This window comes from Lagenorhynchus albirostris, chromosome 11, assembly GCF_949774975.1.
Source record: "Lagenorhynchus albirostris chromosome 11, mLagAlb1.1, whole genome shotgun sequence".
NCBI lineage: Eukaryota > Metazoa > Chordata > Mammalia > Artiodactyla > Delphinidae > Lagenorhynchus > Lagenorhynchus albirostris.
This window is the reverse complement of record NC_083105.1, coordinates 39,697,962-39,723,528: the sequence shown is the minus strand read 5'-3', so window position 1 is coordinate 39,723,528 and position 25,567 is coordinate 39,697,962. Positions and strand designations below refer to the sequence as shown.

At 34.3% G+C, this 25,567-nt stretch overlaps 1 pseudogene; it reads right to left on the bottom strand.

The window, feature by feature from the left end:
* Nucleotides 1–14,372: 14,372 nt before the first annotated feature.
* On the bottom strand, nucleotides 14,373–14,448 carry LOC132530083 (U4 spliceosomal RNA; annotated as a pseudogene).
* Between the last annotated feature and the right edge of the window lie 11,119 nt (nucleotides 14,449–25,567).

Here is a 25,567-nt window from a genome sequence, read left to right as displayed (position 1 = left end):
GACACCATATATTAGTGTCAATATACTGTAGAGTACCATCAGGATGTTTTTTGCCCAAGAGAGCTATGAAATTTAGTCCTTTTGAAATACTAAGGCAGAGTGAACTACTAAGCTAACTGCCAAAATCCAAATTTAAAAATATATACAAATATTTTTATTTTTTGAGGGATATGTAGGAGCCTGTCTTCTGATTAACAAACTCAAAAGAAAAATGTCAGTTAAATTAAAGCCATGGGAATCCATGATTAGGTTAATAACGTAGTGACCACGTCTTGCTAGTAAAACAATAATATTTAATAAGAGTGTTCACTGCACTTTTATAAGATGGTTTACAAGGTCACAAAGAAAGTTATAGTTGTAGTACCTGCCACTGAGTTGTTTTATGAGCTAATAGATGACATTCAACAGATGAAAATGAAAAGGCAGAATATACATCATAGATAAATGTATGACTATATTATTTATAAATGTGTGCTAAGGGATATTGGAATGGCTTAAACACATTGAGATTATTTTAATACAAATTCAAGAAGCAGTTGAGTTTTCAAAAATTCAGATGCTTTTCATTTCTTAATTTTATGCAATCAGATGTATTTTTGTAAACTTTGCAACCGAAAGATCTCTGAATAAGCATTTTTAATTAAAAGTCCCACATAACCACTTTGAGAATATTTTTTCATTGAGGAAAGGGGGAAAGAACCCATTAAATATTGTTGTTATTTTGTATGTATAAAAGAAGTCTCAACTGGCAATTCAAAGCCTTCTATGATTTGTTCAGTTGAAATTAATTCTCTTCCTTCTCCTCCATGTTTCCCCTGAACTTTGCTTTTACCCGTATTATCTCATTTAAGTTTGCATCATATGACGATGAGAATAACGATAATAATGAACCCTTAGTGATTAGGAAATCAAAGTTTAGACAGATAGCTAATTTGTTCAAAGTTGTGCTGCTTATAAATTACTAAGATTCATTCTTAAGCAATCTGACTCTAGAGTCCATACTTTCAATCCCTGCACTATTAATTGAATATATATTTTCTTCTCTGGATCTTTAATTTTTAAAAGGAAAGGCATCCATCTTACTTAGCAATATAACTTTCATGGTACTTAAGACCATGATGACCACAAAATAAGATTAAAAGGAAACAAATCAAAATGTTCAGTATAGTTGTTATATAGTGTGATTATAAGTAATTAATTTCATTCTTTTACTACTTTAATGTTTTCCTAATATGCTGTAATAATAGAAGTCAGTGTAAGAGATAGTTAAGAGTAGGAATTCTAGTCAAACATACTTGATTTCAAATTATTTCTCCCTCACTTTATGACTCTGTTTATTTATGGCTTCAGTTATCTAATCATAAAATGGGAATATTACAATGGAAATGGTATTTAAGACTGTTGTAACAAAAATACACTTATCAGAGTATCTGGTAGAAAGCAATCAATAGAAGCTAGCTATTATTTTTAATCAAAAAATACTTAAGGAGAGAATACTAATAATATATCATAAATAAAGAATACTGAAATTTGTGGTCATTGATGAGTCTTTGAATCCTTAAAATGGATTTTTATCCATACAATAAATTCTAATTTTGTGCACTAAAATTCCTAAGACTCTGAAACATTTCAGTAATGTGTTTTGTACAGCTCAGGTCATGATTCTAATGCTCAGGGTGGATAGAATAAGTAAAAATGCTACTTACAAAGATGTACCTGACCAGACTTCTTCCTTTTGGGTATTCTACCATGATACAGTCATATTTAACAATGAACGGTGTTTGGAATCAATTTATATGTATACACAGTATGTTTATATGGTATTTCTGAGATTATTACAATGTTATTTAATTAATTTTATTTGGAATTTCTGCTATGGCTTGAATCACAAAGTATTGCAGAGACAGGGTCAGGAAAAAATAAAAGATGGTGAGAATGAGGTGTAAACTTTAAATAAATAATGCTTGGATTTTATAAATAAGCAAAAGAACATCTTTTTTTACATGTCTCTATAATTCATGAAAACTGTATTAGAACAAGTTTAGGTCTAAGAGAAGATAAGGGGTAATATTTTGAAATCAACACATTTTTTACTATCACTGCAGAAATTTCAATATATTTTATCTTGCATCAAAAAATTACATCTAAATATTTCTTTATAAAAGTTTCCTTAGGGCTACACAAACCCAGAGAGGTACAGAATTACTTGACTTTTCTCTGTGCAATCCTAAATCAAATGAAGTTCTCTCAACTGAGATTCTGTGATCAGTTTGGAGGTCTTGAACTAGACTGTCCCTTATACTGACCATAGGAAACAGTTCTCCATATTCGTTATCATTTTCCCAGTATGTACCAGCATGTCCAGTACATACTATGTTCTCAACAAATATATAATGAATGCATAACTAATGGAGTTACATGGCATAAAGATCTTGGAATTACAAGTCCTGTCTTCAGTCCTGGGCTTTGCCACTTGCTGATTATTTAGCTTTGGGCAAGTGATTTAACTTTTTAGAATGTAAATTTATGTATCTGTAAAATTTTAAAAACAATTCCCCTAGTCTCTGTGAAGGAGATACATGTAAATTATCTTTGAAAATTATAAATGCTAACCATTATAAAGCCATTTCTAAGGCAGAATGACAATGGCTTAATATCGTGGAATCATAGAGTCTCTGTATTGAAAGAGACCTTAAAAGTCATTAAGTTCAACCACACCACTGGTACTTGATTTTCTTCCTAAACAGGGATGTAATGGATATGAAATGCATATTTTATTTTATACATAAGGGGTTTTTCATTCTGCCCCTGATATGACCCAAAACATTCCCTTTGAGTTATAAAGGAGTGATATTTTCAGTACTTTACTCCACACTTTTAAACTGCACACAATTCCATGAGGTAGACACTACGTTTGTCCCCATTTAAGAGATGAGGAAACCTAAAAAAAGAATTGTAATGTTACTTGCCCAGTGACTCACAGTTGGTAAGTTGTAGAGCCTGGACTTGAACCTAGACAGTCAAGACGGAGACAGTCTTGAGTCCATACTCCTAACCAGCACAGTGCACCCTCCCCAGGTGAAGTGGAATGTGGGAATCTTCTCTGCTCCCTGCATGCAACAGTGGATGGTTGTAAGGCGCATCCTATCAAATTCCATAACAGTCTGGAGTCTAGACCAGCAGAGTTCCATAGAACTTTCTGAGATGAAGGAAATAATCTATATCTATACAGTCCAGTATGGTAGCTAGTAGCCACCTTTGGCTTTTGAGCAATTGATATGTGAATGGTGTGATTGAGGAACCAAATTTTTAATTTTGATAATTTAAGTTTAAATAGGTAGATGTAGATAGTGATTACACGGTGACCACATGTTGAACAATGCAGTTTCAGGTTCTAGATCAATGCTTCTCTTTTTTTTTTTTCCTCCTTGGTATATATGACAGCTGGCATTTATTTGTGAGACACTCTCCCATGAATGGAGCCTGGCAGGACAGAACCAAGTAGTGGCTAAGAATTTAGAGACTGAACTTAAGCCGACTTAAGCTCAAATGTCGGCTGTCGTGCTGAATGTGTGACTCAGAGTGTGGAGTTGACTTGCCCTTAAATCAGGGCAGTAATTAAATTACATCACTGAGCTTTTTAAAAACTGAAAAAAAATTATTTGACATAATTTCAGAGTTACAGGGGGAAATGCAAGAATAGTACAAAGAATTCCTGTGTACACTTCACTTGGAATCCCCAGAGTTTATTACTTTTTCTCTCTGTCTCTATCTGTCTCTGTCTCTCTCCCTTCCTCTCTGTCTCTCTCTCCTCTTCCCTCCCTCTCTCTTTTTCTCCCTTTCTCTCTCTGTCTCTCTCTGTGTATGATTATTGCCCTGAACCATTTGAGAATAAGTTGCAGGCATGACTCCCCTTCCCTTTTACTAAATACTTGTGTGCATTTCCTAAAAATAAAGACATTATCTTAGACAAGGCAGGAAATTAACAGTTACTAGTCATAATACTATTATCTAATTCACAGACCTTATTCAGTTTTCAGCCGTCGTCCCAATAATGTCTTTTATATCCAAAGCAAATACCATCTTATGCTGTGCATTCAATTTTCATGTCTCTTTAATCTCCTTTACTGTAAAACAGTTTCTCAATCTTGATATTGTTTCATGACGTAGATGTTTTTTTGTTTTTTGTTTTTTATTATTTTTTTTTGACGTAGATGTTTTTTAAATGATGTAGGCCAGTTAGTTTGCAGACTGTCTCTCTGTTTAGGTTTGTCCTTTGTTTCCTCATAATTTGATGTACTTGTGCACTTTCGTTAGGGATAAGAAAGCTATGACATGTCCTTTGCTGTGCATCATATCAGGAGGCATATGATGTCCATTTGCCCCATTATGTTGGGCCATTATGGTGATAATAACTTAGATCACTTGGTCACTTAAGTAAGTTTCTATCTACCAAGAACATGTTTTCGAGTTAAGCTTATAAATTCATATAATTATTTTTTTTGATACTGTAGCTCCAGATTTGAGTAGAGAGAGCCCCCCTCAAGCTGACCCTTATATCCTTTTGACATGACTCCATCATTATTTGAATACATCCCTAATTTCTGGCATAAGAAGTCACTTCAGACTCAGGTCTTATCTTCCCTGACTACCTCCTGGAATCATTAATTTCATCAAAATGCTTCAGTTTATAGGAGTAAAAGAAAGGTATTTCGAAAGCAAGATCTTAGAGCCTGGTGGACTTATTGTTGCTACTGAATGTCATTACTTCTAGGCTTTTTAGCAGTTAGAACTAGGCTACACACACAGAGATGGGTGTATGTACCACCACATATATACATACACACATATATATATATGTGTAATTTCTTCCTCCCTTCCTACCCTCCTTCCTTCTATCTATGTCATAAAAGTTGTAAGTTCAAACTGGTTCAAGTTCAAACAAGTTCAAATTGGTTTCAATTCCAACCAGCATCATGGAGTTAATTATATCTTTCCTCTTTCCCACATTTGTAACTCCCTTCTCTGACAGTACAAGACCTAGATCTCATTATCCACAATATATTTATTTATTTGTTCAGTCCGAGAATACATAGAAAGTAGTTTCAGAAGTATTAACCAATAAATCTGAAAAAAGATACCTGCTATGTAGAATTCAATAATTGTTTAGAGTTCTTTGTGTCTTCAGACTGAGGGTATATAGTCCAAATATGCAAAGTCCAAATAGTCTAAAAGTTACCTGAATTCTCCCCCTCTGCCACCATGCCCAATGTGGCTATGTTATTCATTTGATATAAAAACATGACTCTGTTCATGTTTCTGTTTTGGGTTTTTAGATTTGGGTCCCTCCCGAAGTGTTGTCCATTTTCTTTTTTTAAGTATGTAAAACATTAACCATTTCCAAAAATTAGAACTTTACCAGAAATTCTATTCAGAGAAGTGTTATCCCAACCCCCTCTTCCTTCATAGAATTTTTTTGAGTAATAAATAAGATTATAAATGTTTAGATTTTTACACACGACCTGGTACCTATTTAGATTCCAGGAAGTCCCATCTAGCTATTCACTTAATAATATTGCTTTACCTTTGTTCATTTACACACTCCTCAAATACTTCATGCATTTTCCTCCCATCTGTGAAACCAAACCGGAAAGCAATTGTGTGAATAAAATTCTTCTCAACCTTTGATATTTTAGATCTTACTAGGAACAGATTATGTTGATATCCTTATCACAACTGATCACAAAACGCTATTGTGTTTAGTTACCCCGTTAATCAGTGGCCTATTTTGTTCCTTAAAAGAGAAGAATATGCTTACTGTCTGTGGGATAACCATAATGTTATTGCAGGAATTATGTAGAAAACATATCACAGTAAGACCTCATTTCAGTGATTCCCTAAACAAAGCTGTAATTCTGTATGAAGGTAATAATTGTTAGATTGGACTGAAACAAATAAAGAATCCTGAGACATGTCTCAAGAAATAAGTGAGTTAAGTGGAACTTCCAAGAATCATCACCAGGTTGCATTCGGGTTCTAGCTGCATGCTGAACCCCAGGAATTTCTTGGGATGCTTTAGAGACCCAATCTTTGTGTAAGGTTATTTTTATAATAAATTGGTTTCATTGTCCTCAATAATACAACTATAGGTTTTGCTCTAAGACTATTGCAGGTCATGATTTTTCTTAAATTTTGTATCTTGCATTCATTGTGAGCCATGTCCCATTCCATAATTCTGACCATGGGATCATGCCTAAATTTTCTTTGCCTTTTTGAAATGCCCTTTCCAAATGCCTACAGTATGTTTCTAACTAGTTGCTATCTTTCCCCTTCTTGCTGGTCTGAATTAAGCATTGAAGAGAAATTATCCTAACAACTTTCTTTTCCTTCTCTAGATAAAATTGTTAGCAGGGCGAGGAAAATATTTGTTAGCTTTTCCACTTTCATTACAATAAGATTTGTAGTAGATGGCAGAATTTAAGCCCCCCATTGCTACAAAGCTTGCCTTTCTCTCACCTGATCTTGTGGTTATCATTAGGAATAAGGCATCCATAGCCTCCAGCCAACCAGGCATCTATAGCACCGTGCACCTGCTTAATAGGATGCTTCTGTCTGCCTTTGTGTTCATTTATGCCAATACTATTCTGCATGCTTCTGCTCAGAAATCTACAGATTTCTCAATACCTCATTTTTCAGTATTTCTCCCTATTTCCCCTCACTGGGATTCGAAAGTATGCCTTTGAACTTGAAGTAAATAATACTAATTGGCACACAATTTTTAAAAAATTCTGTGTTATAAGATGGGAACAAAGTGATAGCTTAGAAAGATGTAACTTATCATAGCAATGAAGGAGTTTGGGATATTTTCTCTTCTTAGCTCATCTCATTAGTAACTACTGCAGGAGTCATTTGTATTCCATTTTAAAGTATAAATATTTGATTCATATCCAATTGGGAATAATTTGTGTAAGATATAGCATACAATGTTTTACCTCTGTGTATAAATCATTACCCCTGCATTTAATCATTGCTAAGAGATCGTATAATTTAGCAATATAGATGATTTTATATTTGTTTCTAGGCTTCTTTTACCTTTGGATCAATTAAATAATTTAATATATTCACCACTTAATGCAGCTTTTTAAAAAACTGAAGTAAAGATCATAGAGGAACAACTATGACCTTAGAAAAGTTTGTGACTTCATTAAACAGCAAAAACAAAAAACAGCAGGAAACGTAAGTTTTTTAAAAATCCAGAATTTGTGACATAGAAGTGATACCACAAATAGGGCAATTGCAGGAAATCTGAGACTATCCTTAAGACATGTCATGTTGTTACTGACAGTTATACTAAACTATATAGTGAATTCTAACACATTCTGAATCATGAATCCAATCACTTGGGTTTGGCTGACCGGAATTATCCCAATATAGCACATGCATTCATTTTGAGAACAAAGAATATGAAAGCTAGTATTTGATTTCTCTTGTAATCATCTGGAAATATGGTAGATAGTTTTAATCCAAAATTTCCTGTATGAGAAGGGAATAAAATGGAAATAATGCTGTTGAAGTTGAAGGTCAAATTCTATCAGCATGAACAAGGAACCTAACATCAGACCAAAGTTCTCCTTCAGAATCCCAGAGTTTGAAGATGCTATGAAGTCCTGCACTGCAGGAAGAATAATTAAACAATGTTATCAGTTGGATTCTGTCAAACAGTCTGGTGCTATTTTACCATAATAGTTCTAATTGATCTTTCCATAATCTGAACATTGTAACTTGAATGTGACACTGCCTTAAATGCCCAATAAAGTGCCAACACAGAGGGACCATTTGGGGCCAGATCCCAACCTATTTCTAATTCAGTTCTATTCTATTCTATTCTATTCTATTCTATTCTATTCTATTCTATTCTATTCTGTTCTATTCTATTCTATTCTATCCTATTCCATTCCATTCTATTGATTCAAGTGAGTATCTGCTAGTTACAGGGGAGTTTTAAGGTGAAATTTAAGATTTTTAACTAAAAAAAGTGTTAAAATAGGGTTGTAGAAAATAATATATACTTTGATCCTATATCTGATATAACTAATAATAATAATAAATAAAAGAATCTATAAATACACAAAAAGTTATTAACAGCAATTATTTTGGGAGAGGGTAGGAAGACTTTTTATTCAGTAATTTTACTTTCTAATTTAACAACTTTGTAGTGCGTGATTATCAATTAGCAGTTATTACCTATCTGATTAGGAAAAGATAGTTTTTCAAAAGCTAAACTTTATAGAAAAGCCAAATGATGTAATGAAAAGTCATAGAATTTATAGTCAGAAAACATGGCAACTGTCTAGCCATGTGACTCGGTAGGTGTCATATATTTCTTCTGAGCCTCAGTATTCTTATCTGTAAAATGTAATTGATAATAAAATTACCAAGGTAAAAGGTGGTTGAAAATATCAAAATGCAATGTATGAAAAAGTACTTTATAAGGTCAAGTATCAAGATACCTTTGGTAGTTATATATGTACAGTTTTATGCTGACTTATAGGTACTTATTGATAATTCAGAGAGAGACATATTGGGTAGACCTATTTGTAAAAAAGAGCAAAATCCTATAAAGAAAACTGACAGTGAAAGACTGAAGGCGGAGGTGAAAGGAAAAATACAATGGAAATATATCAGAACACATTTTCAAAACAGACAGAATGCAGCCCTGGGAATAGGGAGGAGAGAATTAAAGAAAAATTAACATGGTAAACGAAAAAGTCAGAAATTGGGGGAAAAAATAGATAGAGCTAATGACGAAGAGACTTTTAGAAACAGCACTAAGCTGTGAAGCCTAGGATGGTCATTAGATTTGGGAAGGGTGATTGAGGCTCTGGCACTCCTACATGCTAAACGTGACTAAAGGACAGAATGAAAATCTTTTCTAGGACTGTCAAGTTAGTTGTGCTATACAGCTGGAGGTTGGAGAGTGGTTAAGGTTTGAAAATAATTAAGTGATATAACCAGGATTTGATCTACTGAATTCGATTTATGTCTTCAATGGCCGAAGGTTAAAATGATCAACACGTAAAGCTGAGGCATAAGTTGTCACATGAGACATCTAAACTCAGATCCCGGTTCGAGCTTGCTTCTGCCCATAGAATTGAGGACTTCAATCCACGTCTTGAGAATTCCAGTTGGTTACTTAGGAGTGAGTGAACGCGTGTGTGGCCGTGATGGATTTATTTATTTCCATCTTAGGAGTTATTTTCATAGTTTTCCTTTGAGAATTCTAACAGACTTCTACCAGCTTCAATTGTTCTGTCTCTGGATGCTGCCTACGTTCTGTCAACAGAGGTGGGCCAATTTATCTGATATTGCCTCTGCAGAAAAGACAGGAGCTTTGGGGGGCAAAGTGTGCCTATCGTGCAGGTAACTTCCCTGATCTAACCAGGTGGAGAACTAAGCAGTCAGGAGAGGTAGTGTTGGGAAAAGCAGAATCTTTTCTGTAGCCACCTCTCCCGTCCACGTAGGAATAGCCAGCACAAGAACCACTTTCTATAAGAATTCCTAACATTTGACATGGCTCGACAAGGATGACTCTGATAGACATCATCATGTCTGAATCTGTGCATGGCTGAGTCTACCGGTGTGTTTGGACAGCCACTTTCCCTCGCTGCAAAGTATGTCTCCTTTTCATCCTTAGTGGTATTTTTGGTTTATGCCCTTGTTTGTGAAATTATGAGAGGCTAAATTTGGTTCTTCCTCCAAATCTAAATATCTTCAGTATATAATCTGAATATCCAAATTTAGGGTTGGGTTGGGTTGGGTTTCCTCTTATATTTATTTTGTTTGTTTATTACCATAATGACTTCCCTAATAATTGTAGTTTGTACCCTAGCCTGAGAGCGGCAACTAGGAGAATATATGCCTGCTGCCTCTATGCTCTCTGTACCTCAGTTTCTTCCTATATGTTCGTGGGAGGTATGTCAGTGTTTTTTATTTATCTCGTACGATTATATTGAATGCCAATTAGGTGTATTTTTAAACACTTACAAAGCTATTTGTGTCCCCCAAATTATCTACTCATAAAAATACTAATTTTAAAAGGATCCCTGTGGTAATGAGGTTTATAATTAAGCTGTCAGTTTAAAATATTTTGATTTCAGTTTTATTTAAAAAGGAAAATCCAGAGAATGGACTTGAGGACACGGGGAGGGGGAAGGGTAAGCTGGGACGAAGTGAGAGAGTGGCATGGACATATATACACTACCAAATGTAAAATAGATAGCTAGTGGAAAGCAGCTGCATAGCACAGGGAAATCAGCTCGGTACTTTGTGATCACCTAGAGGGGTGGGATCGGGAGGGTGGGAAGGAGATGTAACGAGATATGGGGATATATGTATATGTATAGCTGATTCACTTTGTTATAAAGCAGAAATTAATACACCATTGTAAGGCAATTATACTCCAATAAAGATGTTAAAAAATAAAATTAAACAAATAAAGTTTATCATACTAGCAAAAAAAAGGAAAATCCACTTCAAGTTTGCTATGTGAAGTTTTGAAATTTTGTGTAAATGCTAACATCACATGGAAATCACATTTTGTACAATTTTATAGCCACCATTTTTTTTTATCTGACGGTTCTTGTAATTTTCTTTTTAGTTGCCTTCAGGGAACAATATGAGAGCTCTACTTAGAGCTTATTTAACTCCTATCAATTCTTATCAATAAAAATCAAAGATTATACAAAATTATACAAACATTCATTTGGATAAGAGGCAGTCCATTGAATTCTGCTGAAACAGTTTTTATATTAAAACTGATTCATTTTATTTCCTCACTTCAGTTATAGACTACTAAACTCTTACAGCCTTCTGAAACACAAAAATTGAAAAAGTCTTATTCATGTAAAAAATTTTTAAAATTCTACGTAAAGCAAATGTCTGTCATACCAAGATGTCCAAAATTATAAAGGTTATCAGGCATCACTCGTGGTAACCTTGGAAATTATTTGTTTGATTTTTGAGGAAATCCTTTAACCAGTCAAGTTCAGTAATATTTTTAACTTACTTTTCTCTGCATTAAAAGGATATGCCTGTTAAGATATACCTAGGTCATACATAATATAGTCATCTGTCTTCTACCACCTCTGTGGGTTGAGATGCACATGGTTTAAGTGAATCTGTGTGACGAATATTAGAACCATCTTGACCCCAGTGTGTCAACTTCTGTGAGTCTGGCGGTTCTCAAAGAATTTGTTGGCTGAGCTATAGAGTCTCTAAGAAACTCTGATTTGAAGAAGGAAGACTAAAGTTTGGGGAGGGAAAGTGAAAAAGGTTGATAAATACATATAACTTCCTAAATAAAAATTTTGTCATATATCATCAAGAGTAGCCCAGGAAAACCATTCTTATGGCTTCTAAATCCTTGAATCCAGCAATATAAAAAATTTTTATTTTGATTTAGGTTTAAATGTCCAGTTTCTTGAGATGCCAGTTTCTTTACAACCTAAACCACTTGTCAAGTTCAGACCACGGGGAAGAATATTACTATTTTTCAAATACAGATTATTAAATCCATTCCATTTGAAAGACTAGAGATGCAGGTCAAACATCCTCTACTTCATGTTTTGGATCCCCTGGGAGATAATCCATTTTAGGAATTGTTTAATACTTTCTGAATACTTGTCATAAACTTCCGTCACAGATACTTTCTCTTAAATCTACAAGGCAAGTTGTCTTTTTATATGCTTGTTTTGCCTCTTTAAGAGAGAAAAGGGAAGAGAGAGGGAATGGAATTAAGCTTTAAAGAAACATGCCTGGTTTGTGTGTTTGGTGCTTTCCAGAAACAGGAAATTTATTAGAAGAAATTGAGGGTAATCTATATTTAAGGGAAGCAGTTTATATGTCTTATGGGCCATGGTTTCCCCAATGAAAGAATGTTTAATACATCTTTATTGAGTAAATAGGCTTGAATAAATCTATAAATTTATAAAATATTTTTGTTTGATCTTTATGGCAATCCTTTGGGATGAGTAAAAGCAATATCATATCTCTTTCTGGTGTTGTTGCTAACTTGGCTTCCTGACCCAAAGTCAGTATCAATCCATTCCAATTGTGAAAGACCTAGGAGTCATCTGAACAAGCAGGAGTTGAGATGTTAAAACCACTGGTTTTATCGCACATCTGCAAGTGAGAAGACCTGTCAAAACATGGGTTAATTGTTTATATGGTAAAAAACTAGATGTTGAAGTGAAAAATCTAAAGTGCTAAATATGTTAATTATAATTAAATATGAGCTGTTTTCGGAAAAGGTACACTGAAATTTACTACAGAAAGAATCCAAGACTCTCTCTGATGAAGTTGGTATACAACCTCTTTCTTTAGAGAATAGTACAAGCACAGGGAGCAGCTGCAGGACCCCCAAATTCTTGGAGGTAAAGAATATCTAGAATTTAGATAGATATTATTATTAGATCTATTAATAATAAAATATAATTATTCTATTATTCTATTTAGAATAATAGAATTTGCAGATTCTAACAGGTCACATCACATGTTGGTAACTGAGGTGTGAAAAAACAAAGGACCATACTCTGGCTTGTACTCCACAGAAATCACACCTTACTTGTAACTTTAGATTTGGCTGGATCCTTTTCCAATGAATTAAGGGCAGCAAGCATTAAAAAAAAAGACTAAAATTGAACTCAGACAAATTTAAAATGTAAGATCTAAAGGTGGTACATTCTGGGCCTAGATAATTTGAATTCTGTCTTTGAACAGAAGGGCAGCTATGGGGAAATTAGGCTTCTTGTGATGACATCAGAGACATCTCATCCCCTGGGTGTCAATGGTCACATTTAGAACGTTGCTCTAAAGTCCGATGCAGACTCTCTGCTGATAAGTTTCTGAGAGGCAAGTTTTTGGGTCTCATTGATTTACTGAAACATTCATTCAATTAAGAAATTTTTGAGTTCCTGGAAGGAGCCAGTGGTATGCCAGGCCATACAGCTACGACATAGGCATGGCTCATGTGTGGTGCAACCTAAATTTTGTTGCTTTGGTAAAGATAACATTACTTCCGAGAAGGGAGGCTAAATATTATAGAAAAGAACAGAACAGAAGTAGGATGCCTCCATAAAAGGAGGCAAATACATAAGATTGGAAATTGAAGTGTGCGTTCAGTCTGGGTAAATAAAAATATGAGATTAATTGCTCTTATATGGGTAATTAAATGGGGGGTGGGGGAGGTGTTCCCATGATGTTAATCCTTTCTGAGATTAACATGCTTTTATATACTGGTTTCAGTTAGTCATTTGCCAATGAAGGCTTTTAGATAGCATTTAAGAGAAATCTGTACAGGTCAAAACAAAAAAAGAGACAATCTTTCCTAGCAGGGCAAATTGTTAGAGCTAAGAGTATACATAAATTACGAAATTTGCTGTAAAGTCATTCGAAATGGGTGTATTCTTCTGTGGCCGCCTTAGCTATATATGTATCTCAGAGCAGAGGAAGCCCATCTAGATCGTATCATCTAGGAACCAGTATTGGAGCAGCCTCATAAAATATTTCAAAGTATAAAGTCTCAAATTTCCTTTGATGTTAAAGATGAGAGACACAGTAAACAGGTAAGGTTTTGGATATAAGATAAAGAAAAGTTGGAAGAAAATTATTTCGTTATCATCAAAATCAATTATTGAGTTTCACTGTAGTTATATCACTTCTTTTAGAGTGGTAAAGTTAGGAGAAAATTTAAACATTTTCTTCTAAGAATGTACAATTTAAAAGGATAATTTTAATATAGGAGAGGTTAACTGATGAATAGAACATATTCTATTTAGGAATGTTTACTTAGATAAGGACAAAGTATTCATGTTTCCTTCAATGGTAGTTGAATCAGCAGTATCTCTAAGTTTGCTAATAACTTGAACACTATGATTTGGGACTTGAACCCTAAGGAGTCAAGTTCAAATGATGACTTGTATGTTCTCTATTATTTAGTTGGGAAATTAGACCTGGCTATTTAAGGTTTCTTAAATCATTACATATATGTTACATATTTTAAACAGCTTTCAGTATAATTCTTGTGAATTGGCTTTGCAGATATGCCTGTTTATTTTTTAGATTATTTAGGAGATTATTTAGCATTAGAAGATATGTTTAATTACAATTTTTCCTTATAAAGTAGGCAAACTTTCATGTTTACTAAATAATAAGAAATATAAATTCTTTATTTATTAGTGAATGTGGAAAATAATTTTCTCTGAATGTAACCCAGTCTGGTAACTTTGCATAAACAAGCCCTAATTCAAAGCTATTGCAACAGGAGGGAGAGACCGGAACTCAATCTGAGCTCTACTCCAGGGGAAAAAAAAGGGCAGGAGAGTTTTCAATTAGCAATAATCACGCCTCGGATAAACCTCATTGGCTACGATACTGCCACTGCGCAAAGCTGGGCAGGAGAGTTTTAAGAGGTGCGTGGAGGCCTCTAAGTCCGCCTTTGTTTGCTAATTGGATTTACCTACAGGAAAAGGAAGATAGTTTTACAACTTGGAGCAAGGCACCTATCAAATTTAGGCTTCTACCTTCCTACAGACACTGAAAGATAGAGGTACTGTCTTCCTGGATGGTTACATTTCAAAGGAATGACTTCCAGGTCTTTGAGAAAGACATCTGTGGGTTGTAAAACTGGCTAGGGCCTTTGAAAGATATTTACATTTCAAAGGAGCAGAGAAGGATTTTACAATGATATGTTTTCTAAAGTAAATGCTCTAAGAAAAGAGAGATCAAGGGCTGAGTCAGGAAGATAACTAAAGTTTAGTCAAGCAGAGGGGGACCAACTTGAGCAATATATTATGTCGTGATTATGTTATAATTTGGACTTCTTCTCCAAGGTTCTTTGACTGTGGACCTCTGGGTGTGACTCATTTGGACTTCTGGAAAGGGGAAGGAACAATAGGGATGATGCTTTGGTACTCTTCTTTACTCTGTTACCAACTATTTATGTCTTGAGAAGCTGCCTTTGGGGCCTTTAAATTTTGTAAGTTGAGAAGAAATTAGATATTTATTCTAGTAACAAACAATAATGAAATAAATTATTGGAATTGCATAGATTATCATAGAAATACGATTAGTAGTAGTATTTTTAGTACTTGTGTTGAACTTAGCCATCATGATGCATAGAAAAGAGATGTTATACTATAAAGATAAGTAAATTTAGGTAAGTTATGCTGAACAATTAAGCAGAATAGCCTTATTCTTATACTAGCAGCTTCTTACCTTCAAACTGGAATTAAAAGAGAAAGTTTATATGTCATCCTGTTAAGGAGACAGTGATAATTATAAATTCTCGTCCTCCTTCAGAATCTTAAACAAAAAGCCTTACTTTCTGGAAAATTCTATAGTCCTATAATGCTGAAACATTATTTAGAATAAAACAACTCATAAAATGTTGATAAAAAAGAACTACCTAGCTAATTCTTAATTCTCTGAAAACTAAAGCTCTCTAATACCTATTTTTTGAATGCTGTTGTGGGTAATTAGATATGATTTTCCAGTTATTGGGGAAAGAGCAGATGTGACTGGGATTGCTGAGATCATAATTTTATGGTGTAATGTGATGCTGACCGTGTGAGGGGATGTGAAGATGAGGCAGTTAACAGTAGATGTAAGGATTTGGAACTGGGAGTCTTTGAACTATATTTGAAAGAATCAGAGCAAGGGCTTAAAGTCATTTTACTTTTCTTCTTTCTTTGTTTCCTTCTGCCATTCTTATAGCAGCTGAATTCTTGGGGTCTCTCTCCTCACTCTTCCTTTCCAACGTTTTCCTTCTATTTCCTTCTCCTTTAGCACTGCTCTTTAAGTAAATAGGACACTGAAAGAATATATAACGTCAAACAACCATCAGACAGCAGGTCCTAATCATGCCAGTATTCAGTAAGCCATGTCTGAAGACTCTACCTTTCCTCTGGGTTTGATAGGATAAAGCTAGTTGTGGAAAAGGAATTGAGAAGTGTGGCTCTACTGATAAGGAAACATCACCATAAACTATGAATTAGCAGCAGGTCACTGGATTTACATCTGGAGTGTTTCACTGCTATTAATAATGCCTTTTTTACTCTTTGACTTCTGTGGACATATCACCTAGGATAATGACCCTCCATCTATTTGCACAGGTGCAAGGAAATAAAAAAAGGTCCTAAAATGTACATACAGACTCACACACACGTAAGCATGCTGGGCATACTAAATTATAGAAAAGAATAATTCATCAATAAAGTAAATGTTGTGAAGTCCTGTGATTCATCATTCATGATTCATTCATAACACAAATTAAAAAATAATTTTGAAAGAAGCTGACAGATTGGACCAGAGGCATAAATCTAAGCTATCCAGGCAGTATAACTCTGCACAGTAACATTACGGGAACAGCTGCTATCTTTGTGTAGCTCACACCTAGGTTGTTTTTGTAGACCCTACTGATGACAAAACCAATTAGCAGATTAGAAATTGCCAAAAATCAGGGATGCCTTGCTGAAGAAGCTCTAAAACTGAATAGTATTTTGGCTAATGCTGTTCTTTGTTCATCTCAGGATTTATAGAATAAGAATGTTTTGTGTGTAAACATCTGTTGCTTCAGGGGAGCACCCATCATGCAGTTGCCAAATGAGGTAGACATATGTGCATATGGAAAGCCTTAAGACCTGTGGTACTGCTGAATTTCTTAACATAGATTAAAACTTCTAATCAGGTTTTTTTTTTTAAGTAAACCTACTTTATAAAATGAACTGTTGAATAGTTTGATGTAAAAGAAAGCATTTCAAAGGATATTTCATTTAAATGTAAATGTAGACTATGCATTATTAAAGAGAACGTGGCTTTTCATATTCTTGTTTTTCTAGACACCTGGGATCAAAGTCACCTTTTGAACTTACACAGTAAGCTAAACTTAAATCTTACTGTTAAGGATTTAAGTTCCTTATTTTCACTGTTAAGAGACAAATGCTACCTAAAGCTTTATCTGCAGCATTAATTTTCCTGTAAAGACAGGGGAACTGAATTAGCAGGGGAAAGGGTAGGACTCTGGAACACTTCGGTCATAGCTTTGGAATCAGAGCTCTCAGCAGTTTCATGCTTTGTGGATAATTAAAATCGATACAAAATAATTACACAGCTGGAAGGATCTCCAGATAGTTAATCCAGTCCCTTTCCTCCAGGAGAAACTAACTCTAGTCTAAACCAACGTCCACACAGGCATTCAGGTTACATGAAAGAATTAGGAACCCTAGATTTACTTTCTGCACTTACTATGAACATTGCAAATGTGGCCTGGTAATAAGTGTTCAGAAGGAGATTATTATTATTATTATAAAGACGATGTAAGCATCATACAATAGCCTTCTGCAATCGCAAGATAATCAGTGGAAGGCAGTGATGGCTAAAATGACTGTCATTTTTAGTGTTTCTCATGTCATATCTTAAAAGTCCAGATCAAGTGCTATTCCTCCCTAAAATCTTACTAATCTCCATATCCATTGGTTATTTAACTTTTGGTACCTATATTTAGTAAGGCTTTAGGATATATACATAAATCTATAATATGAATATAGATAGCTGTATAAAGTAACTTTTGACATCTCTGCACCTTAATGAGAAGTCCTTGAATGCTAGTTGCCAGAGCCTAGCACAATGCTCTGTATTTAGTCATTACTCAGCAAATGCTGGTTTTTAATATTTTTCTTCTAAATCCGGTTGAAGCTAGTTTTTCTTTATTGTTCTGTCCTCAGGGCAGGTGAGGACAATCATGAGAAGTGTTGAGTCTCCTGGCTGATTTCAGTTCTCTATTCCAACATTCTCTTTATTTCTTTTTTAAGGCGTCTTTGTTTTTTTTATTTTATAGAGATCAAATATTGTAAGAACAAAATAAAACAAATATTTCCAAGTTCCATTAATGTTCCAATTTTTCAAGTAAAATTTAACGTGACGAAGTTAGTCTACAACAAAAGATTTTTAGATGATCTCTTGGAGTTCAATTTTATTTTCTAGGTACACTTTTCCTAAAGAAAAAGGCCATGGTTCTTGAAGCTTTTGGCAAATCAGTAGAATTCAAAAATTGTAAAGTAACGTGTCAAGTTAGATTAGTGGATTAGTCCAAGGCATCTACAAAGTTTTAGGGAAACAATGTATTACACTCACTACATGCTTTGAAAAAAATAAATAAAAGGGAACTTTTCATCAGTATTCAATATTGGGCCACCATATGGAACTGCACCCTATTCACACTTTTTATGTTTCCTTTAATCCTGCTGTCTTTGACTAGTGGTCAAAACACAAGATTTCTATTACAGAAAATATTTCCCATCAATTGTTATTTCTGCAACCAGCTGCCTTCACAATCTCTTTTCTTTATTCTGTGACCTACATTCCACATTTCTTTACAGTATATTCTTTCTTCTTCCTTTAGCTAATAAACTTCCAGTTTCTTCACTTGACAAGAAACAAAGGCAACTCAAGTGGAGGCTGTACATTCCACTACAGCCAGAAGGGGATGGGGGAGTGGGGAGGTGAGGGCTGAAAATGGGAATAACATTCTAAATTTCCATGCATTCAAATACCATCACTTTCTTTGTCTGCAAGACCCTTACTCTGCATACACATCCCAGACACACTGTCTTCTAATCATTGAGGACACTGGAATCTGGCTCCCTATCTTCCTTTTGACCCCCAAACCCAAGCATCCTTGTGTATAGCTTCAGTGTCATTATGGTGAACCCATCAATTTATCCCAAGAAATTTTACCAACACTTCACTCAACAAACATCATCAAAGCTCAAGTCCAAAGAAAAGAATGAATCTCTCTCTCTTTCTCTCTCTCCCCCATTCCCTCCATTCAAACTCCATGCTCTTCAACCCTATAATTATCTATTTAATTTTCCTAAAGCACCACATTAATCCATGCAGTCACTGATTCCTATTGCCACATGTTCAGTCTTCCTATTTCTGGTGTTCAAAGACCATCAAAATTGGCCCTCAACCTTTGTCTCTAGACAATTTTTGTTACTTGGGCAAGATTATAACTGATCCAGCAATTCTCCAAATATGCATAATTTTCTAGAATTCTAAGCTATTCTCATGGCCTCTGTCAATTGTGTCCTACCCTCCCCCACAAAAAAAACTACTTTCCTTTAAGATCCAAATGGCCAGTAGTCTGTGACCACTCCATATGAAAGTGTCTGTGTTCTTCTCAGAAGTTCTGTGGATTGGGTTCCACTGTTTGAAAGCATTTATTTCTTTGTTTTGTGGTTAACTGTAAATTTATCTGTCTCCTTAATTGCCTAAAAGGTAGAACCAGCTTACTGTGTTAGTAAAATAGGGTATTAGTTCCGTGTCTACCTCTAATGAGCTCTTTCTGACTTACCACTTCACCCTACTGAACTACAATTGTATATGTATGTAACAGGAGAATGAGGACATCGATTAAAATGATGTGTTAAATTTTGTATGTGTTCTATGAAATTATCAGAAAAGTGGCCAGGGCGTTCTATGTTTATTATTTCCATATCACTCTCTTTATAATAGGCTAAAACTAGTAGATATTCAATAAATATTCATTAATATTCATTGAATAAGGAGATATTTACTAATTTTTTTTTAACAGAGCACAATAATTTTTAAGGAGTCAATAATCCACTTAAGGATACGGTTCTCAGTCATCTACCCCTTCTTTTCATCACATCCGTGATTAGATTTCTCCACTAACTCTGTCTTCTGGACCACATCTTTAGCCTATGGCAAATACTAAAACTAGTATAAAAAGCATGGCATATCAGGTTTGAAAAAACAGACTTCTAAGTTTTCGTGGCAAGTTGTACAATGCCACAGTTTCTTTGAAAAGCCTTTGCAAAACACCTCAATTACACCTCATCATTATGGTTCTTGTGCCTTCCTGGATATTTCTCTAATAAACTCTGTAAAACTCACCTTGTTAATCACCATTGACAAAGCTCCATCACATGTTTCATCTTGTTTGAACCTCATAAGACATCAGAAGTTGCGCCTTCTTCCTGTCTCATTGGTTGCCTCAAGTTGTAAATTTTGCATAATTATATAGATTTTTCTTCAAACGATGGTATCTTATAAACATGGCGAGTTATGTCTTCTAGAAGCCCATATCTTCGGGGGTTTTTACATTGATAAGAAACATTGAAAACTTAGTTCATTTTTACAAAGATTTCAGAATTTTAAATATCTCTGAGAAGGGTTATATGCCAACAGATGCTTAATTTTCAGTGTAGCCCACATTATCCAATGCCCAGAGGATGTTTTTTCTTTTTTAAATATTTAAATAACAGTAATATTGGCAAACACCGTCTTCTCCCCCCAGATGTGGAATACAGGAATGACTTGTTGGCTACTAAAGAGATTAAATTTCATTTGTCTTTGCCCTAGAGATAAACACCAAGTAAAAGATGGAAATATTTTTGATAAGTAAGTTATCACAAACAGCATAGTTTCTACTTAAGAAGTAAAAAAAACTAACTCGGCCTCGGGGCTCTAATTCTATTTGTGTGCCATCTAATATTTGTAAGTGGGCTTCACTTTAAGCTTGTTTATCCTGGCAGTTCAGAATGCAAATATAACAACAAAATTCCCTGAAAACAAATTTCAGCTGATCAAAACCCCTTAAAGAATTGTTTAAAAGATAAGTTATTTTCTTTACTACAGTAAGTAAAGTATTATGGTGATCAACGTGTGAGAGAAATGAAGTTAATTTATATTAAATACAGAAAGGAATAAAAATAACTCATAATATATTCAAATCAAGTATGTACCGTATTTATAGCTAGCTTACCTTATCTCAGTATTTGAATTTTCCTTTGAATATAATTTTGGAGGAATTGTGCTTTTCTTGGCTAAGGTTCTATTTTAAAACACACACATATATGTTGTTCACAATGTAGCCCTCCATCCTAATAACCGAGATTAATATCCAGGGACATAAAAACACTACCAAATGTAAAATAGCTGGTGGGAAGCAGCTGCATGGCACAGGGAGATCAGCTCGGTGCTTTGCAACCACCTAGAGGGGTGGGATAAGGAGGGTGGGAGGGAGATGCAAGAGGGAGGGAATATGGGGATATATACGTATGCATATAGCTGATTCATTTGGTTATACAGCAGAAACTAACACAACACTGTAAAGCAATTACACTCCAAAAAAGATGTTTAAAAAAAAAGTACTTGAGATTAAAATAGAATAATTGTGAAGTAAATGTGTTTTTTTCCCCTTAGACTTGGGACATGATTCAGCATTTAAAACTTATAATTCCCCAAAAGATGTTACAGAGACAATTCAGCTGTTGGATTTGTTTCAGAATAAATAAGGGACTTAATATAATATGCATATAATATCCATATGTGTACATACATATAGAGTCTTACATATCTAACCTATGTATCATGTGTTGATATATTTTTTCTTTTTTAATGTGCACAATTTCAGTTCATTCAGTGATATACTTAGGCAAATGTTACCAAGCCTCTCTCCTCTGTTCAGGAAATGAGATCAGCAGTGCTTATGGGAAACGCACATGGAATCGTCAGTCTTTGGTGCTCATCTAGTCACATTAGCATTGTACTTCACTAATAATGTGGGGTTTGGCACAAATCTAATGATATTAATGGGGAATCACTTCTGTTTGTATAGAGAGAGTAAATGGTGGATAATTGTGCTCTTTCTGCCCTTATTCAATCATTTGTTCACTCTCCCACAGCCAACATGCCTCCCATATCCCACCTGAAACTGGAGGCAGCCTTTCTTGGCTTTTCTACTTTTTCTAATATTTCTTAGCCTTGTGGGAGAAGATAGGAGGAGGAGGAATAGAAGAAGTCTAGTTCAAAATATGCAGTTTCCTCTTTAATGTCACCACTGGACTTGTTCAAAGAGAAACTCAGATCCTTTTTTTTTTCTCTTTTTAAAGTAGTGTCCAGACAAAAGTTTTAGGCTGTAACTCAGGTATGTAATGTTACAGCAGCTTTATATTTATATATTAGAGAAATCTGTATATTTATATGTTAGAGAATTCTAACATAAAAACCTTTTTATTTATATTTCAGTAAAATGTCCTTTTAAAAATATTTAAAATCTGAAAAAAATATTTCCCAAAAGATAATCTCTCTTACAAGGAGGGAACACATTTATTCGTTCCACAGGCATCTCCTCACTGGAGATACAGTAGGAAAAGGAGGACAAAGTTCCTTTATCCAGTAATGCTTAAAGGGTTAAAGCTTGTATTTATAAGAACTGGAGCTACCCTTAAAACCACTAGACTCAGTAATTCTATAGTGCCCATAACATCTTACACTAAACATGTAGTAAGTACTTTAATGATACATTTCCTCACCAAACTGGAAAGCCATTACATGTTTAGCTAAAATATCTCCACTTTGGAGTGAACAAACAAAAGCACTGGGTTTGATCAAAATGTAGAAGAGAAATATCTATTTGTTATGAATCTGCCTCTTAGTATAAAGGGTATAAGAATTATTTACATCTACTGGAAAAAAAAAAAACTTTGCAAGTTTTGTTTCCAGAATGTTTCGTGACATTTATTTATTAACTACGAATTGTTTGTATATTGTGATGGACTACCACTTAAGGTGTTTTAGTTGTTGTTGTTTTTACTATTCCTGAAAGATTTGCAACTAGTTTACCCCATAAGCTTGGTTTCTTTCTCCTCTTTCCTGGAGCCCTAGTTTCCTGGCAAACAGCAGGAATGTTATAGATTTAGGAATTAACCTTCAAGAAGGCACTTTAGATGGCGATGTCTCCATGTACTGCTCAGTTCTTTAGTCTCTCTTTTGGGCACAACTTGGCAAAGTGAAAATAAGCCAAAAGACGGAGAGGAAAGTATTTTGCATTGGAAATTTTTTCTTTTCTTGAAAGAAACATCACTCACATTTAGGCTAGATTATACACCACGACCTGGAATTGGAAACCTAGCAGCTGATGAATTGGAACTTTTCTGTGAAACAAGCCAATTTAAGTTAGAGTCATGGACTGTTCACACAGGCTATCAAATTCAAACGGATGAAACAGTGCCTGGCAAGAGTTTGACTGAATCTAGAAAAGAAAAACAGATTCACTTAACAGAAAACGGCTGGTAAGAGATTACAATTTTTAAATATGTACTAAAATTACTGTTGTTCAGGCTGATAATTTCTCAGTGCTAATAGGCCACAGAAAGGCTTGATATAGCCGGTGTAGCTTTGGAGACAGGGATTTTGTTTGGTTTTTGTTTCTATGTTTTATTCAAATTATTGTTGTTCTTTATAAAACTGCTTGGGTCATTTTTATTAACGTAGGAGAGCCTGGACTTTTTGCAAGAGATATTGTCTAAAGAGTGATAGCACTAAAGACCTTTAGTCCCTATATGGATAAGAGAAAAATAACTAAATTAGGGTAGGTCTTTTTATATAAACCAATCTTAACAAAACAATCTTAGTAAATACTTTAATAAAATATCTTCATAGTCAAGTAGTGTTTTAAAATACCAGCTATACATTTTCAAGTTCATTTTTTTCAGAGCTTTTAAAGAACCATAGAAATACTGTATGTAAAAAATGAATAAATCCAACAGTAGTGATAGAAAAGGATACAAATATAATACATGAAAGGTCCTGCAACTGACTTTAACCACCTAACTAAGAAAAGTAAGAACACTATTTCTCAGATAATTTTTTTAAGTCAATATTACTACAACTCACTATATTAAAGGCTCTCAAAATGAGGGAATTAGTCATGGAATAACATTTTCTACAATTAATGGCATATTTAATTTTCTTATTTAGTCATATTGCTTTCTTTACTCATAATCAAAATATAATTTAGAGAATGTATTATTTCATCTAGAAATTAACAGCTGGCTTGTAAGAAAGACTTATGTCAGATTAATTACTGCCTTTTTAAATTTTATAATATACTGTGACAGAAAATTAATGATGCCTGCAGTATTTAGCATAGTTCATAACCCACATTTCAATGAAAATATACTGTTATTAATGATAAACATTGCACAGATATAATATACATGAATTGCTGTCCATTTTATGTCTGTTCTGTATAATTCTATGAAATGAAGCTATATTCATTCTGTTTATTAATTTAGACTTCATGGATTAAAATTTGCATTCACTATATTCATGTGTATATAGGATTATATGAATTTAATCAACTCAAGGCATGACAAGTAGCGTTTGACTGACAGTTTCTTCACGATTCTAATCTGGTCAAGAATTTATTTCCCATTCATTTTATCATAGACATATGAGCATTTTAAATTAGACTGAACACGTTAGCATTTTAGGTAGTATCCATTCCCTTCATGCTCCCTGTGCCAAAAGCAAGGTAGTGTCCACAGACAGACATAGACTTGTATAGTGTCCACAGAGAGATGCTTCCATGGCATGCATGCACTGACATTTAAAGCATGATATCTCCAGTTTGGTGTCTCAGATTTAAGTTTCTTGCACAGTTTTAGTTAAAATCTCTTTTTCCTGTAATGGATAGCAGGGCCCCTTACATTATAGTGTAGCAGGTGTAAAATTCCAGTTTCTCAAATAGGGTCACCTCTTTCGTTTTTAGTCCTACTGAATTCAGTCATTTTCTTTATACCAGTGGCTAGTGATTGGCTATGACGTCTCCAAACCAAGGACTATAGTAATAAGAAAGACATGGTATATCCCTGGACAAATATGGGAACAGTTATTTTTGGAACCATAGGCATAAAAATACTAAAAAGAATGCTTAATAGTTTTCCTGTAGAGGATCCTTTTGGAAATACAGAATTGCTATGGAATACTTAGAGGAATATTCATAAATAGATTGAATGAATAGTCGAGATTTCTACATTAATAATGAATGTGAAGTAAAGTTATTTCCATAAAATAACACCAAGTAATATTTGCAGAGCTATGATAATGAGTAAAATGTATCCACTGGTTTCAAGATTGTTCCAAGTGAGTTTAGAAGGTGTGAGTTGTCACAAAATAATACAGCGAAGTTTTCAAAACCTTAAGTCAATCATAACACCATTTCATTTATAATTCACTTTTGAGTGTCTGTATTCCAGAGATTGACTGACAATGGCAGGTGTTTCTGAGTGATTGCTGAAGAAAATATCTAAAATGAGATACAGCAGAAATAAGTCTCTCTAAAAGAAGAGAATTAAAAGCAACCAGGTAGGGAAATGCATTTCTGAGAAAATACAAGAGACTTTCAGATCTCTCTTTGAGGCATATGCCTCACATTGAAAAGGAAGCATTTGAGGAAAACAGAGATGCCAGAGAGAATAGATAGGGAGTTTCCCTCCCATTAGCCTGAACAGGGTACAGAGGTAGAACTGGGCAACCTAAATTACATTGAATAATCTGAACTATAAAAACCTTTGGGATATGAATTTGCCTCTACTTTCATAGGAACAGAGTAGATGTACATGAAGATTATAATCAATATTTGTGCATAGTGGCAGAATAAAATTATGTTTTCAAAAGTTAGAAATGTTTTAGCATTTTT